Here is an 18,336-nt window from a genome sequence, read left to right as displayed (position 1 = left end):
CAGCATCCCCACTTCCCAGAAAGGGAAACCGAGGTCCCAAAGGTACTGAGAGAAGCCAGGGGGCCACAGCCCTGGGCCCCCCAACTTGGCATGTACCCCAGCTGGCAAGGAGGGATCAGTACCTGAGGGCTCCTGAGGAAGGCCACAGTGCTCACCCTGAGGGCAACTGCACGAAGGTGAGAGGCAGCTCTGAGCTATAAAAATACAGGATTCAGACTCTGACCAAAAGACACAGAATGGTCTCAAATTTAAATGCCTGCCTAACACCACTTTTCCCCCAGAGGGCTTCCATCAAACTTTGTCCCTTTTGGTGCTTCGAACTACCCACTAGGGTGGGTAAGGAAACATTATTCCCATTTTAAAGGTGAGAAACACACTTGGAAATGTGAAAGAACTATAAGCACCTGTCAAGTTAATTCTTAACATCCTTTTACATCGTGAGATTGTGCATCTGCCCCCAGATTTAAGGGATTCGGATGTATGGCCAGGGGAAGGGTGGGAGGGATATAAATTTGAGTTACCCTGGGGATCTGCAGGACAACCACTAATCCAGTCCCCATTGCTATGTGTCTCACTCCATGGAGAAATAACTACCTGTGAGTCCTGAAAGGCAGGCAGTTGCCTTTATTTAACAGTAATGGAAACACACTACCAGGAATAACGATGCCTGCATCATGCCAACCTGAACTTTCATTTCACTGTACGAGCTGCTGGGCATCAAAGCCAACAAATTCGCAGAAATGCTCGGGGAAGAAAGGAGGGGGAAGAGAAGAAAGCCCAGCCTTCTGCCCACCACCATCCCCCCACCCTATCCATTAGAAAACATATTTCTAAATAAATCATGAGAAAGCCCAAGCTACAAAATATTCCACAGTGCTAGGTGCGCCGAAACCCCCAAAACATCACCGCAAAAAAAAAAGTGCTTAGACCTCAATCTCACTGATTCATCTACCCCCACCTCGGTCCAAATCAGATGAAATGCTATCATGCTGCTGTTTTAAAACAGTGTCCGAGAAGGTAGAAAAGGTTACCCACAGCAAGCAAGGACTGCCATCCTCACCATAGCAACGCACCTATTTATAATATGGTCTACCTGCTTCAAAGGCTTGTACAAGACACTCAAGGCAAGTCTAGTGCTACATCCAAGCCGAAGAGGAGCCGGAAACTCTCGTGAGCATGTCAGTGAAACACTTCCAATTACATTACATGCCACAATTATTAGCATTGACTCTCCATTTTTTTTCTTTCTACTCAAGCAAAAGCAAAGGGGAAAATGAATTATGACAGTTTCTAGGACATGGTAGAAACCCAGCATGTGACTTTCCAAAGTGCTTTGGCTCTTTCCTTCTAATGGTTAACCCCGACCCACACTTGAGGTTGCTGAATCCTCACCGGGGTCAGGCGCACACAGCCTGGTAAGGTACCCGCAGGTCCACAAGCAAGGCCTCGGCCATGCATACCAGATGCAGAAATTCCAGAACCCAGACTCAGATCTACAGTGGACCATGGAGGGAAAAAGAGGCTTTTGTTTTTAGAGGAAGATGTAGGCAACCACATCCAATTCGCCTCCAAGGCCCACATTAGAGTTTCCAGAGAGGAGCCCAACTATATTCCCAACAGCAGCCTCCCGTTTCCATGTCAAAGTAGCAAGCGTACAGCATCAGGCAAGGCCCGGATTCAAACCCCAGTGCAGCCACTTACTAGCCATGTATTTTGGGGAAAGTCCCCTAACTTTCCTCAGTTTTCTCATCTATAAAATGGGGATGATGCATAAAGCTGCTGTGAGCATTCAGTTTAAAAATATATGGAATGTTCTACAAACTGACACATAGCAAAAGTTCAACAAACAACATCTATTCTTTTTTCTTTTTGTTACTAATATTAAAGTTCTTCTGGAGTGAAGATTGCCGAGTAAACAAAGCCTCAGTTCCCACACGTGACAGTACCACAAGGATACCTCAAAAATGAGTGTTCCCCTCCCTTAACACACACTGCAAGGGATAATGCCCACCCCATATCACAGCTGGAAAAACTGAGGCTAGACTCACACGTGTACCCGTGATAATGCAAACGTTCAAACCTGGGGGGCCAGGGGGAAGTTAAGAGAAATAGAAGGGTGAGTGACTTACAGGAACCATTAGTGGAAGGCAGACAGAGAGAGACCCACACTGTTTTCATTCGGTCCAATGGAAGAATGACAAAAAGCATCCCTTGGACCAAAGTGAGTGACCCAGAAGATTGGGATTCACAGTTCCAGACACCCTACTCTGCTAAGTGCTTTCTTTTCCCAATAGACTGTACACTCCTATAGGGCAGGGACTATGTCATTGTATCCAGGCATCAGCAGAGCAGTGGACACATTGCAGACCCTAAATAAAGAATCTGTTTCTGCTGAATGCATTCAGGGGAGGCGGGAGCTTCAGCTTCTTGGGATCTCCCCTAAAATGTAGGGCTTTTTTTTTTTAACCAAAATAAAGGCAGAAGATACAGTGTTATTTCACTTTGTTATCATAACAATCCTTTGAGGGATATTTTTATCATGCCTATTTTACAGACAGGAAAACTGAGGTTTAGGGAAGTTCTAGCTCAAGATCATACAACATCACAAAGCAGCAAAGTCGGGATTCAAGGTCGGTCTGTCTGACTCTAACATCAAGCTCTTCACCACTTCGTTATTCTCTGTATGTCTCTTGACGTATCATGTGTAGAATAGTCCTTAGCTACGAGCAGATGCCAGTAAGTATCTTTAAAATGGAAACGCAAAAGAAATGGGCAACTCAGGTTGTAGCTCCCAGGGCTCACAAAACCCTAGATCAACCACAGCTGAGAGTGCTTCACCACTGCCTTGCACACTCACTGCAGACGTCCCGGAAGAAGAATTCAATGCACATTTTCACCCACCCATCTCTGCAAGAGAAGGCCCAGGAGCAACACCGGTGACATGAAATGGGCTGGATCTGTTCAGGTCCCGAGTATTCAATTATTCCAAACCAGGGATCCAGCATCACCAAAGAAAAGGGAGTGGGAGGTCAGGGCAGCACCCACCTGGGCGGAGTTCTCGAACATGACACCTTCTCCAAATCTTCCTGGGGAGGAGTGGAGGCCGCAAGGAAGGGAGGGACGCGGAAAATGCCCTAATACGTCCTCTTAACCAGAGCCTGAGCGCTTCTCCACCAGAGAGAAACACAAGCGCAACAACGGTGACTTCTAAGTGCACAGGCTGATTATAGCTTTACTTTCAAAAGAGCTTTGATTGATCTTTTTTGATAGACCTGAAATAAATTAAACTAGATTGACTCACTTGAGAATGGACTCTAATCCCTTAGTCAGATCCCGGAGAACTCAAACCAAACCAGCTGTTAATTTAGGCTTTATAAGATAAAGCATGAGAAATCCAAGCTGATGTACCCCAGAGCAAAGCTTACATCATCTCTGTAAGCAATCAACTTACTGCTTCTTTTAGGAACTAATCAGTTCTTGGGTAAGTGGGTACCAAGCCTGCACTCTCACAGCGAAACTAGCTCAAGGAAAGGAAGAAAGGCGAGAGAGGAAGAAAGGTCCCGAGAAACACTGACTGACTCACTCCTCGACAAGCTCAGAACCAGCCCAAGACATTTTCGTTTTGCTTTCTGCTAGTCATCCATCTCCGGCTCCAGAAACTGCAAGTGAAAGGAAGCTGTGGACACTCTTAATATTTCTTAAAAAAAAGAGGGGGTTGGGGGGGGAGGAACTGCAGAATTACCCAGAAAATATTCCCCACTACGTTTTTATCCTCTCATCTTTGAAGATCACACTGTCCCCTTTATCTTTGCTCCTGGGAGCCTTTGATTTGAATATAGGAACCCCAAGGCTTTCAAGTGGTGGCTACCCATGGCACTAATAGAGTTACACACACACACACACACACACACACACACACACACACACTGCAGGCTTCTTCCCAAACTAAACTCTGCTCATAAACAGGCAGCCCTCCCAACTTTCACCAGGATTTTTGGAAAGGGATTCATTCCCCTATCCCTAGTGAAGATGGGCATTCACCTTGCCTGGACCTCACCCACAGTCTCACCCCAGGAGGCTCCACCACAGTGCCTTTCCTTCTGAAAAAAGCAAGGCTGCTAGCCTCTTGCTCCCAAACAATGATGTTTCATAGAACACTCTGTTTACTGAACATAAGGGGATCAAGCACTGAAATCCAATTTAAGGAATTATGGTGCCTTCGGACTGTTTTTCTTCAAGGATGAAAAAAGACAGGCATGTTGTTTCTGGAATTAAGCCAGAAGAAACTGATCCTTGTAGTAATACATGAAAAAAGAAAGAAATCAATGAATGTATGTGTTTATGTATGTGGCTGGAGGGAGAGGAATAACTAAAATGTAAGTTAGAAGCTGAGGAGCAAATGAATGTGACTCCTGCTACGGAAAGATCCTGACGTTGCTTTCAAAGTCCAATTTTAATACCTATCTGACAAGGAGAATACAGTTCATCTCTCAATACTTCTCAGAAGCAGAAGCAATTTAACCAGAAAAGATGGCATGAAAATCAAGCACGACGACTGTCCACTCGCCTTCATTAGCAGCAAAACAAACCACGCACCCGAGGAAGGGTCAGAACCTGAAAGGACGACAAATATCATTCCGCTTTGAACAAAAGCAACCACTGCTGCTCCGTATTCGGCACTGGTCACTGTATGTATGTTTTCCTCTTTAATCCTCTGGGATCAGTTCTGTCCCCATTTTGCAGATAAAAGTGCCGTGGCAGGGCGGCTCCAGAACTCGCCATGGTCCCACATGCACTAAATGGGTGACGCCAGGTGTGTCTAACGTCAGTGCCAGAGCCCTCATCCATCACCCTAGAATGCCTCCTTTTTACAGCAAAAACGTTGAACTCCAGATAGTACAGCCCTTTCACAGCTTCCCACCTCTGTGCGCATCCTATGGAGGCATTTCACAGACAAGCAAACTGAGGCCCAGAGAACAAAGCTCTCCACAAGCAGATAACTCAGAGGCAGACCTCCTGGACCCCTCATTCTAATTATGAAGCTTCATCCTCTCCCTTAATTTGTTCTTCCCCACTGCCATTCCCAAAGACAAAGTCCTCCCCAGAGGAAAATGCCTCATCTCACCAAGGGCTGCCCGGGGAAGGAGTTTTGTGATTGGAGTTAATTTGGGGAGAGGGGGGATAGAAAGGAGGCAAAACTATTAAATGAAGTAAATGAAGACATTTCTGAGAGGTATGGCGTAAGTCATCACTTAGAGGGATGGACCAACTGAAAAGATAAGGCACTGCTCTGGATGAGAGCTACGCCACCAGCCAGGATGCTACAAATGACAGCGGAAGAGGGCAGGGAAATGGAGGCGCCTTCTGCAGCCCAAGGCCACTGACTGGCTACAGAGGTCTGGCCAAGGCCAACAAAAATACCATACCTTTCTGATGAACAATGACTGCTAAACACAAGTCCTTTTTTTTTTTCCAAGGGAGGTGGGAGGGTGGGAGAGCGTAAACACACTCTTCTGTTGTTTTACGGGTCCCAAAGCCAAAAAGAGGGGTGTGAGGATTTAAAGAAAAAAAAAAGTCCATTGACTGTTTTCTGACTTCTCATATTTCACTCTCTTTTCCTTTTGGCCTCTGAAAAAGCTAAAGAGAGCCATAAAAACGGACAAACCGCCCAGCCCTGTGTGTGAATTCGGCCTTCTGCAAACGAGGGAGGTTTGAACTGGACCTTCTGGAGCCAGGAGGTGTTAAAGCAACAGTGACTGCTGTCAAGTCGATTGGGAGAATAGATGTCATTTCTTAACCTCCACTGAGAATAAATCATTCCGGACAAGCTCCTTACCGCATCGCTGTTATCCAAGCGGAAGTGTGAACAGGCCCGAGAACGCCGTCCACTCACTGATTTCTTGCCCAGGAGAACCTCCCAGGAAAGTTCCAGCGAGGGGACCTGTGTTGTGGGCACGGACTCCACTGCAGACATGCTGCCCCTCCCGCCATGGGTGCTGGCACCCAGGACCCCGTAGCAGTGAGCTTCTAATCACAGGTTCTGAAGGCCTCTTGTCCCCAGAAACCCACTAGGGCCACTTGTCTTTGAGACAAAGTGGAGGAGGACGGGGCTATTACACGCTTATTACAGATTCAGACAAACAATAACCTGACCACAGTGGCCCCAGGAAACTCCCTCATAAAGAAAGAAATAAGTATTATTAGGTTCGCAAGCCAGGAGCCAGCCCTCTGCCTTTCAAGAACCAAAAGGGATGCCTTTTAAAATCTATTTTTTTAATGAAGTTCGAAGCAATAGAAATTAGACCAAAGAAGAGAGCAGACACTACAGCCAAAAGGCCACGAATCCCTGTCTTGCTGTCGCTAACTTCATGTCCATCAGAAGCTGAATAATTCCAAGTCCAGTCTCTCGATCAGTTTTTTGTCTGCCCTCCCCAGGGAGATAAATTATGTCACAACCCAGACTCTTCAAAAGGTATTCTGGCCTCCTGATTCGGCCCACTCGCTTACAGAAGAAATAACTCAGAACCAGATTCTTTTGGTGGGGGCGGGGGGGGGAGTAGAAAAAGCACAAAAAGGTATGCCACACAATCCATCACCAACTTGTCAACTTGGCAAGAGTGTAACAACAGTGTTGTCTGGGTGACCAACTGTCCCCATTTGCCTGGGGCCAATGGGTTTCCTCAGACACCCGATTGGTAACAGTAACACCACCATTAAACCTTTCTCATGGACCAGGCACGGGGCTAAACCCTCTCACAGGATCTCACAAAGACCCACAGAGGAGGCAAGTCCTCTTACGAAACCCATTTTCCACAGATGAGAAAACGGAGGCACAGAGCCATTAAGCCATTGGCCCAATTTAAAGTTTTCAGCTTTACGTAAAAACAAAACCAAAAAAAAAAAAAGTGGTGGAAATCAAATACTGGGATAAAGAAAAGTTCATACTTTATGGGAAATTTTGACCTGGAAACTCGTTAATGAGGAAAAAAATATTTCCTGCCAAAGAAGATGAGAGGAAAGCAAGGGAATCACGGGAAATACAGAGAACAGGAAGATCAATCACAAGTCGGTCTAGATGTTTCCAAAATAGTCCTTAGAGACATTACATAACTAACACAGAAAGAGAGAGAAGAAACCCCAGGTGGGGAGCGTGTGACAGCAGAGGATCCAGGACGGGGACAATGGCTCTGCGGCCACTTGCCAGGGAACCCGGGCCCAGGCGCAGATCTCCAATCTCAATATTCCTTGGGAAGGCCAGCCTGGGACTCTCTCTCCTCAGACTCTCACGGGCCAGGAGCCCTAGTCCCTTTGGTCCCCAAGCAGCCAAGTTCACGAGCTGTGATGGCAAATGGAAACCACAAACCATGAACGGAACCAGAAGTCGGCCGAAAGATAAAGATCCACTCTCACGGAAAAAGCAACGATAGCAGAACCACGGAGGTCGAAATCAAAACCGTATCTGCTTTGCATGGGGCATGTGGTTTTGTGTGTGTGTATTTTCTACACGTCAGCTCATCCGCTCCCGACATGTGCAAGTCACTGTCGGGCTCCTTTAACTGCTTTGCAAAACCAGGGGCCTGGAGAGGAGCATTTTGGCCAAAAATTCCAATAAGGCCAGAGGAAAAAAACACCAAACAACTCTCAACTTATTATTATTAAAAAAAAAAAGAAAAACACAGTTGTGGAGGCAGGGGCATCCAATCCGGTCTACAACAACAACGAACTTGGTGCCTTCCCTACACTCTCCTAAAATGACAAAATCATGGCAGGAGGAGTGTGCTTGTGGGGAAATGATAAGTATATTCAGACTTATTTTCTGATGAAGATAAACTGGCAGATGTAACCCAACTGAAAAGCCATCAGAGCAAAACATAGTTGTTTTTTTTTTTTTGGTTGCCCTTTTTTTTTGAGGCAGGGGTTCCCCTCTTCCAAGGAAAGAGGGTCTACCATGTGACTGAAGCCTTTTCCTCCAGAATTCAGGCCCTGAGTGCCAATTCTTCAGACAGAAATGGCTTCACACATCACGTCTTCTGTGACATGTGTCAACTGCTTTCACTCACCATTGTGAAAATGTGACAAGTGACAAGTTTTTTAAGACAACACAAAACAAAATCGGGTACACAAAGCACGGTGGTGGCTTGGGAAACACCTCCTTTTGAGCCTGGGGACATTTTTCAACCTTCCTTTAAGTTCTCTTTCACAAAAAAAATGCCTGCCTACGTTGGGTCAGTGAGGTGTTTTTTTTTTAATTAACAGGAAAATTCTTGGCTTCTTCAGCCCTAACTAAGCACCTGAAGACCAGGAGGAGGAAAGAAGAGAGGTTTGCTTTTGGTTTTAAGGATAAGAACCAAATTCAGAACTTCGTGATTCCTGAAACATCTTCTGAATTGTCTTATAGATTCCATACATCAACTAATGCCTTATCTAGAACTTGATACCATAAGGAAGCTAATTATTGTTTAGTTCTATAGAAAATAACTTATTTTAAGCTCAAGAGTTGATATTATCTCACTATTTCATTTTTGTATCATATTTTAAGTATTCCTAGGTCTTCTACTATATATTTATTTCTGAGGATCTAATCAAAAGGACAAAAATGCCTCTTTGCACACATGACTGCCAGATTTCAGTCCTGTTCCAAGACCAGAAAGGGACAAGTTAATCAAGAAAGCACCCCTCCTGGACCCTGAAAAGACTTACCCCTACCACAGATAGGCCATTCTACCCAGAAAGTAGATGCTTTCTTTTCCCTAAGAGTCTGTTTTCAAAAAACCCCCTTACTCACTTGCCTGCCCAGTGCACATTGTCTCTACCCCACCCCCAGGAGTATAAATCCTGAAAGCACTTTCGAGCCAAACCAGACAGAGCCCCGGTAAAGCTCACGGGACACAAGGGATGCTCCCCCTTTCAGTGCAAAGTTCTTCCTTCAGATTCGGAAGCACATCTCAATGTTTCTTCCAAATTCATTTAGTTGCATTACTTGTTCTGAAATGATTGGGAGGTCTACCCACAGCCGGATCAACTTGAGGGCTTCGATGTGCTTGGTGGGTTTTGGTGGAGATCGTAGTTTAAATTATCTCAAAGTGTTCTGCCTAAATTCTACTGTTAAACTAGTCTAGAATATTCAGATTCTCGGAATTCAGTATTGAGCCATCATTGTAAAATCTTAACTTTTTATTATCATCCCTGGATTCTTTCTTCAACTGAGTTGGAGCAAGTCAGAAAGTAAAATTCTAATAAATTTGCCTCTGGGAGAAGAGATTTGCCTGGAAGGAACACTTAATGTATACCACCACCCCATACAATGAACTGTACCCCAATTAGAGAAAAAAGCTCCTAGGACTTTAACCTTCATTTACACCAGCACTCCCAATGGTTAGACTTATGGGCTGGGGGCAAGACTGTACAACCATGAATTTCTTGGCCGTCCACTGCCAAGCTCCTTACTCAGTCCTCCAGTCTTTCAAATGCTCCTTTGAACAAGCCTGGAGTCCAAGGCCAGTCCACTCCACAAAAGAAAAGCAACAAGAAAACCCCAAAACCAAAAGAGAAAAACCAAACAGTAACAACTCAATGGCAGGCTTTACCAGCTCCTCCCAAAACAAAAGGAAACTAGAGTCTTCTAAGACCATCTTGGACCAAACCAACACTATAGAAATGGGGGGTGGGGGGAGTAAAACCAGAAATTTTTAGATGAAAATCATAAAATTCCCAGGAATGCAAACTACTGGATGAATCTAGAATACAAGGTCCACATAGATCCTAATGAGTCTGAGTTGTGTAAACACCAGTATTTAGCTCCGAAAGTTACTTCTCTAAAGTTCAATGTTGCCCTTCACCTCATCAGTATATACTGAGCACCTACTATTGAATACATACAAAGCTGGGTCACCCCTCAACAGCTATTAAAGAAAAATAGAAAACTTTAAATAGATAAGACCTTCCAAACTCTCTTGCAAATATGCATAATATATGTATTTCAGAACAATAATGCCTTCTTGACTGCTTTCCAGTAGAGAATCAAATGCCCCAAGATTATCAATTTAAACTTAGCTGTCCCTTTCCCCTCTCTCTCTCTCTCCCTCTCTTAAATCATCATTAAGGGAATAGAAAGAGCATTTCCTAGGCTTCCTACTACAAGGCTTGGAAAAACCCACAAGGATATTGGGGAGCTGGAAACACATAAGAAGAACCTCAAGTTTCCTATATATTTTGGACCGTCAGCAGCATTTAGGAAAAACACCTCCTCTCGTTTCTGCTTCATATGTTTTTCTTATTGGTTCATTTACACAATGCTGCTCTCCTGACGGCGGTCAGTACATCGTTTTGTCATTTCTGCCTTTCCCCGCCATTAGTGCAGGCTGCTGAGACGACACCCCAGATGCCTCCCCAAGTGGCTAGCAGCATCAACGCATCCCCTTCCTCCAAGTGGTCCCCCCGTTGACTAATGTTCACCAACACTCATACATCATTCCCAAATTGGTCCAAATGAATTAAACACAGCTCTGCTTAACATTACGAGATTTAAATGGATTTTCTCTCTACAGGTCTGCCCCATAATTGGGTTTATCCATCTTGTTGAAGTACAGTTTACACTTGCTAACATCACGCCAATTCAAGCTACATTTTCTGCTCCAGTGGCAGGAGCAAGGCAGATTTGTCATCGGATCATAACAGGTAATTCAAACAACAATTAGTTTGATGACGGCCCGTATGTCAATGTCTGCTCCCAGCAGCCCGGCTCATACTCCCTGCTCTGTGTTCCTCAAGATGAATTGTCTTCACAATTCTTCAATTTCAATCATCAACAATGCTTACTGAATCAACTTAAAAACTATTGACACAAGACTATCTTCCCTATGGGGCAGCCTCGCCAAAGCTCTGGCGAAAGGAATCCTCTAGTCCCCCACCACCGCCCCAGGATGGGCTACGACCACACACACATCCATTTTCAAGCCTTGGACAGTTTCTGACTGTCAACCAACGTTTTTTTACTCTAGAGCTTCATCTCAACCTCGAAATTCAAGGAGGCACAAGGTTTGGGAATAGAAAGGAATGAATTTGCTTGTGAAGGATCATCCAGCTACAAGTAGGAAAGTGCTTAATTTATTTATTTTTTTTTTTTGGTAAGTCCGCTGCAGGAATTAATGACAATTGTCAAAGTCTGAGAAAATGTTATAATCCAATGGCTAACACTACTTGTCATTTAAAGAAAAAAAAAAGTTAATATTTCTTTTAAAAACCAACTAACCTCCAAGCATCTTGAAAGTTAGAAGATAATTACATAAATATAAACCAGTCCAACTATGGTTATGCGTTGTTTGGGCAGTGCCATCGTCATTAAGACAGGGTACAAATTCACGCACTGAAGGAAAGCTGAAATCAAAATATGAGATACCTGGGAGAGAATATTAAGTTTACACGGGGACTGAAGGCCTATCAAATTATTTGGTTGAGTACCAGAAAAATATACTTATTGGCCTCTCATGTTATGAAAGAGATTATGAAAAAAAATACAAACTTACGTCCTCTGTTCCCTTTCTGCCCACAGTATACAGTATTTCAACACATTCACACCACTGCTGTATACCTACTATGTCCCAGGCATTCCTACACAGTGCTCTAAGGGTACAAAGATGAGTAAGACACACCTCAGAAGAGCTTACATTCCAGTCAAATGTTACAAGGACTAGGCAGGATTTTCAAGTGACATAAGAGAAACGCAAACAGCAACCAACAGGAGTCATAAATCTTTGCTACTCAGCAAAGATAGTCCATGTCATCAAATTTATCATGTGTGATGTTCTTGACAGGAAATAAAAAATATACAATGCATGACGGAATAAGGCTGATCTGAAATCTACAAATGAGTACTTCACATAGTTCCCAGTGGTTAAAAACAGCTGCTTGTATTTATCAAGCAGTGTGCCGCTGCCCTACCCACCTCATCACAGACCTGATCTCATTTCATCTCCCAACAACCCTCTGGAAACTAGCATCATCCCCCATTTTACAAATCAGGTAACTAATTTACCTAATTAGTAGGTAGACACTGGCAGAAACTGGACCTGAACCCAGGTTATCTAACTCCAGAAGCATACGTGCTGAACCGCCCACCTCCCCTTGTACCTATCCCTTTAAAATGCAAAGGTAATGCTCCTAGGGCTTCAGTGGCAGGGTGCCCACTTGAAGCTGAAAAACTAAGCCCGTGGTTCTCAACCAGGGGCAGTCTGGGCCCCCGGGGGACATCTGGCAAGTTCTAGAGACGTTTTTGGTTGCCACATTTTTGTTGGGTGCTAGTAGCATGGAGAGGGGAGAGGGGAGAGGCCAGGGCTGGAGCTAAACAAACATCCTGCCATGCACAGGACAGTCTCCTGTGCAACAAAGAATCATCAGCCCAAAGTGTCAATAGTGCTGAGGTGGAGAAGCCCGCACTAAGCCGTCTTATCTCATCCAGCCCGGAAAGACATGCAAATTTCCAGTCCAGGCCTCAATCGTTATAGAAGCTGGTGGAACCAAGTGTCTTTCCAGCTGGTACCTCAAAAAACTAGGGTTTTGTGAAGATGCTTCAAAGAATCCACAAATATTTGATTCTAATGTTTCTTTTTATAACATGCCATAGATAAAGAAATATATAGTACCTGTGCCTACTCTGGTATTTTTTAAATCTCAATGTATTACTCATTAAAATATTAAACAAACCGCCACCCACCCAGGGGTTTTGGTGGAACCCTTAGGAAGAATGGTCAACCGCCGCTTCTGTTTCACTGAAGAGTATGCTGCAATTCCGAGGTAAACTGTTTAAAAACAAATTGCAACCACTTATCTGTTTGACCAGGATGTGATACCGTGCAACCAAACCCAACACCAGAAACAAATTAAGTGCTAAGTTTGATAAGCCTGCAAAGGTCAGCCATAACCCACTTAGAAACGTCTGTGCTTAGCTAAAAGGCCCCATGACTCTCAGGGACTTTATAAAAAAAAAAAATACTATTATAAAGTGCAACTTATAAAATGAAGTGACTGGGAATTCCCTGGCGGTCCAGTGGTTAGGACTCCAGTGGTTAGGTGCTTTCACTGCCAGAGCCCAGGTTCGATCCCTGGTCGGGGAACTAAGATCCCACAAACTGCTCGGGAGTTTGGGACTGACATGTACACACTGCTACATTTAAAACAGATAACCAACAAGGACCTACTGTACAACACAAGGAAGGCTGCTCAATATTCTGTAGTAACTTAAATGGGAAAAGAATTTGAAGAAGAATAGATACATCTATATGTATAACTGAATCACTTTGCTGTACACCTGAAACTAACACAACATTGTGAATCAACTATGCTCCAATATAAAATAAAAATTTTAATAAATAAATAGCTGCAAAAAATAAATAAATAAAAAATAAAATAAAATGAAGTTACTAAGAAAATACAACCAGCTGACTGCCACAGACCAGACCTCTACACCTACTGGCTGTGGTCCATATGGGGGACCCAGATGGCTGATATAGAACAGTTGTTTCCATTCTTTCCGGTTGTTCTAGTCAAAGACAACCAGAACTTCTCTGCATCCTCACCAGCCCTCTTACAGGCCATGCAGGCTGGGCCCCAAGTGCCTTAATATGGTGGAGAATGAAAAGATACAAATAACTCAACTTATACAAATACAATGATACAATTAGAATAGACAGAAGTTAAAAACCACTAAGTAAAAATGAGATTGTTTTATTTTATCTGGCCAATGCAATGCAACTGCTATTGGCTTGGACAGGAGGATAACTTCTCCCTGAAAGATGGACATTAAGCCAAACTGGACTCCTGGCTTCTTGTCTCAGCCCTGTTTCCACCAAGCGGTGGGACCTCAGACAAACCAGTTCGCCTCTTTGCTCCTCAGTTTCCTTGCTTTTCAAAACGGACTCTACCTTTGCTCCACTCCAAGGGTGTTCTGGGGCCCATCAGCACCCCTTGGGAGTGCGTCAGAAACGCGGGATCTCAGGCCCCGGCCTGGAACTATTGATCCCACATCTGCATTTTCACAGCACGGGGAAGTCTGAACAGCACTTAGACTGCCAGGCCCCTCAGCCTCAGGGTCCCACAGCCCCCTGCATATGACAGCAGAGTCCCACCTTCTCACACTGGTACTAACTCAGGGGACGGTGCCCATCACTGAGATTACCTGTTAAAGAAATGCTCTCAAGAGAGACTCCTACCACTGAACAGACATCCTTTACAACTCCGAATGCAACCAGTCTCTTCTCCCCCAGGGAAAGAGTCAAGCTAAAATAAGCCAACAGACAAAAGATTTTACAGCAGTTGTTCTCATGAAGCTACATGCATCAGAATCTTCCAGAGTGGGACGGGGTTCAGATCCCAGCATCCCCCTAGGCCGGTGCACTGTTTTTAATGCTCCCCTGGGGATTGTAATGTGCAGCCAGAGTTGGGAAGTACTGCCCTTGCCCACCGGTTCTCGAAGGTTCTGTGCTGTCGCCACAGAAGCGGCGTCAATATCACCAGAATATTTGTTACAGCTGAAACTCTGGTGGGGCCACAGATGTGCATCTCAACAAGCCCACCAGGCACTTTCTAGGTGATGCTTGCTCAAACCTGTGAAACACAGACCTAGTCCTGATGAATGAGGATCTCCAAGGGGTTAAAACCCAGGATTCTGTATTTCTGAGCGGCTCCCAGGTGGTTCTTTTGTATAGACCCCAGAGAGCTGGTTAGTCGCCATTGCTTGAGGAACCCCCAGACCCTGCTGAGCTTATATTCTGAGCAGACAGTAGTCAGCATGAGGCTGTGTAGTACAGGCTCTCTCCAGCCCAGTTTTGAATCCTAATTCCTTGACCATGCGCAAAATATCTTGCGTATCTGAGTCTCCATTTCCTGGTTCACAAAATGGGGATCATGGTGGTAAGAGGAGCTGCGCCATTTGGGTTTCCTTCTGTGTTGTTATGAAGAATCAATAAAGAATTCACATACAGCACTTAACACCAGACCCAATGCGCTGGGAGAATTCAATGAGCAGAAGCTGCTACTACTATCAGCTGTTGCTATTGCCTCTGACCCCTAAGACCAAGCACATCACTGCCCAAGCCACTCTTCCATAAACAAAGAAATCCCTCTTCTTGAGCCTTACAGAAGTATCTGGCTCTCCTCCCATAACCAGGGAGAAGGAAAGCCTCAAAAGCTCATCAGAACCTAAGGGCAGTCTAGTTTCTCACTCAAAATGAGAAAAAGCTAAAAAAAAAAAAAAAAAATGAGAAAAAGCTATCCCCCTTAATTACTTGGCCAGCCCTTAATTTTTACTCAGCAAGCGAAAATGACTGAGCAGCCAATAAGTGATCAATTGACTGATTTCAGAAGCCTCTGGGGCAACAATTCCAAAACTTCAGTAGGCAAAAATCAGAACCCTGATTAAAAATGCAAACTCCCGGACTGTATCCAAAACCTACTGAGTCAGACCAAGGGGGGTGGGGTGCCCAAAGCATCACCAACACTGAAGCTCCCTTGAAACGTGTTGCTCACTGGTGAACTCCCCAGGGGCCTGGCACACACTAGATACACAATAAATATTTTTGAATGAATGAACAAGCATTCTGAGGTATGGACTTAAATGAGACAATTAGGCTAAAATGCACCACTATAGCAAGTGAATGAACCTTTTGAATACGTTAACTGGCACCCAGAGGCTTTGTCAAACTACTCTAGTGAAATGACATCTGTGTCTGTCTGTCTCTCACATACACACACACACACACACACACACACACACACACACACACACACACACACACTGCATTCTTTGTGGAAAGTGGACATGAAATCTCACAGCCAGTCTGGTGATGGGACTAAAGAACTGTATGAAGAATTGGCTTCTGCGAGTTCTCCCTCTTAGCCCAGATCTGCTCCTCAATGGATATCGCAAACCCTCACAAAACCTGAAAGGCCAGGGAACTTGTGGAGCGAGGGAGGGCCTAGAACTCAAGAGACGACCATCCGAAACATGAACTAGGGAAAAGCCAGGCACCCTCAAACATCCTGCTCAAACCTGCTGGTACAATTCTCTGGACATTTTTATCACGAACACCAAGGATCTACTGGGGCAAAGAGATGGACCCTGAGCCATAGAACCTCAGGAATCTTAACAATGTTATGATACGGACAAGACTGAGTGCCAAGTTCACATTCAAGAATAAAGGACCAAGAGGGGACAGGACACTCTCCAAATTGTATCCTTCTCTCGCTGGCTCCACAAAGCACCCAGGCCCTGGAGGAAGGTCCTCAGGCCGTAGTGAATCATGGCAGACGAGTTCTAAGACCAAGCAGAATGGTATGGGCTGGGAGAACTCAGATGGAAGCTTGCAGCCTCGAGGATGAAAGGGAAAGCAACACCCACTACAAAATCTCCACCGCTCAGCTGTGTAAACAAATAAAATGGTCCATTTCTTCTGGATCCTCTCCTAGTTGTCTTTGTGCATGCACACACACACACACACACACACACACAAACCACTGCACATCTGAAAAGAAAAACAACGAAGAAAGGTCTACACAGTTTGTTTTTGCTGCGTGTGGAGTTTTTTTTCCTAAATCACATCTGACTTGGTGTTAAAACATCAACCTTTGGCCAAAATACTCTTAAAACAAAGGCTTAATTGGTTGCGAAGTAGCCCTTCTGAAAACCAACGGAAACATCTTCTGTGGATCCTGACCTTGATTCCAACACTACTCTTGGGTTTGGAAGGAGTGTGGGAAGAGCTCTCTTCAGGGAGATAGTGGAGGCAGTGCTTAAACGTTTATCCACAATCACCTGCAGGGCACTCCTGGGAGGCACCTGCAAAGTGAGTCCACCTCTGCGCTCAGCCTGCAGGATCTCTTCCGGGTTAATGAAGACAGTGGGAGGAGTTCCCAGAAACAGGCCCCCAGTGGGAGGAGCTCCCACTGGGGCCAGAAAGCAAAGCCCTGCGTGAAGGGGCGTGCACTGGAGCTTGGGCAAGCTGGCCTCTGATCCCACCCAGATCTTTTTTTTTTTTTGCGGTACGCGGGCCTCTCACTGTTGTGGCCTCTCCCGTTGCGGAGCACAGGCTCCAAACACGCAGGCTCAGCGGCCATGGCTCACGGGCCCAGCCGCTCCGCGGCCTGTGGGATCTTCCCGGACCGGGGCACGAACCTGTGTCCCCTGCCTCGGCAGGCGAACTCTCAACCACTGCGCCACCAGGGAAACCCCCCACCCCAATCTTTTTACTGCTCCCCCTCCTGTGTGCCACTCACACACCCAACAACCACTATGCTGGTGCATTTCAAAAGATATCATTTGAAATCCAGTGTTCAAGTCTCTCTCAAAAGGGCAATGCAAGCTAAACACACATATCACTCTCCCAGTCCACTCCTGAGTGTGAACAGAATCCAACACACATATTCCTCCAAAAGATCTGGGTGAGAATGTTACTAGGGCCTTATAGTAGCAGGAAACTGGAAGCAATCCAAATACCCAAAAGCACAGAAAGGACACCTGCACTGTGGCACAGTACATGGCAATAAAAAGGAGCAAACCATGCTGCTGGCAATAACAGGGGTGAAACACACACATAAGCTAAGTAGGGCCAGACATGAGACAGTCTATTTGCTACACAATCCCATTGTTAAGAAGCTAAAAAACAGGCAAAACTAATCCATGGTGATAGATGAAACTAATCCAGGGTGAGAATTTTGGTCAGCAGTCGTGGGAAGCTTTGAATAAGTGAGACCCCAGGGAAATTGGTAATACTCCTTTTCGGGGCCCCACAAACTACAGCCTAGGAGCCAAATTCAGCCACTATCTGTTTTTATGAATAAAGTTTTATTGGGACCCAGCTACACCTACACCTATTCCCGTAGGTATTACTTTTGGCGGCTTTCACACACAATGGCAGAATTGAGAGGCTGCCACTGAGCTTGTTTGGCCTACAAAGCCTAAAATACTCATTATCTGGCCCTGTACAGAAAAAGCATTCCAACCTCATTCTATATATTGCTTTGGGGGATGGTTTCACGGATGTTCACAAAAGTAAAAGTTCGTCCATCTCACCACTGAGGATCTGTGCACTGTGCTGTACTTATATCTCAATAAAACTCTCTACAAGTCAATAGAGTTAAATATCTATGTCTGTAAAAAAAAAAAAGCCTTTTAATTTTTATTCCAATTATACTGTGTTAACCATTTAGGGAAAATACGGCTTTTGTGTTGCTCTTGTCTTTTCAAAACTGAGAGGAGTTAGGAGATTGTCAAAAGTGAGGAAGATCCCAACACATCAATTGATACTGTGTCCAAACCTTTTAGAAGAACATGACAGACGCGAC

At 44.9% G+C, this 18,336-nt stretch overlaps 1 protein-coding gene across 39 annotated transcripts in view; it reads right to left on the bottom strand.

Annotated features, from left to right (window-relative positions):
* Positions 1-18,336, bottom strand: part of TCF7L2 (transcription factor 7 like 2) — a 197,490-nt gene that overhangs the window by 163,101 nt on the left and 16,053 nt on the right. The gene's annotated exons all lie outside the window — the stretch shown is intronic.

This window comes from Aethalodelphis obliquidens, unplaced genomic scaffold, assembly GCF_003676395.1.
Source record: "Aethalodelphis obliquidens isolate GAN/ISIS:26980383/991018 unplaced genomic scaffold, ASM367639v1 scaffold11, whole genome shotgun sequence".
Taxonomy (NCBI): domain Eukaryota; kingdom Metazoa; phylum Chordata; class Mammalia; order Artiodactyla; family Delphinidae; genus Aethalodelphis; species Aethalodelphis obliquidens.
Note: the sequence above shows the minus strand (reverse complement) of the source record. Positions and strands in the feature narration are given on the sequence as shown.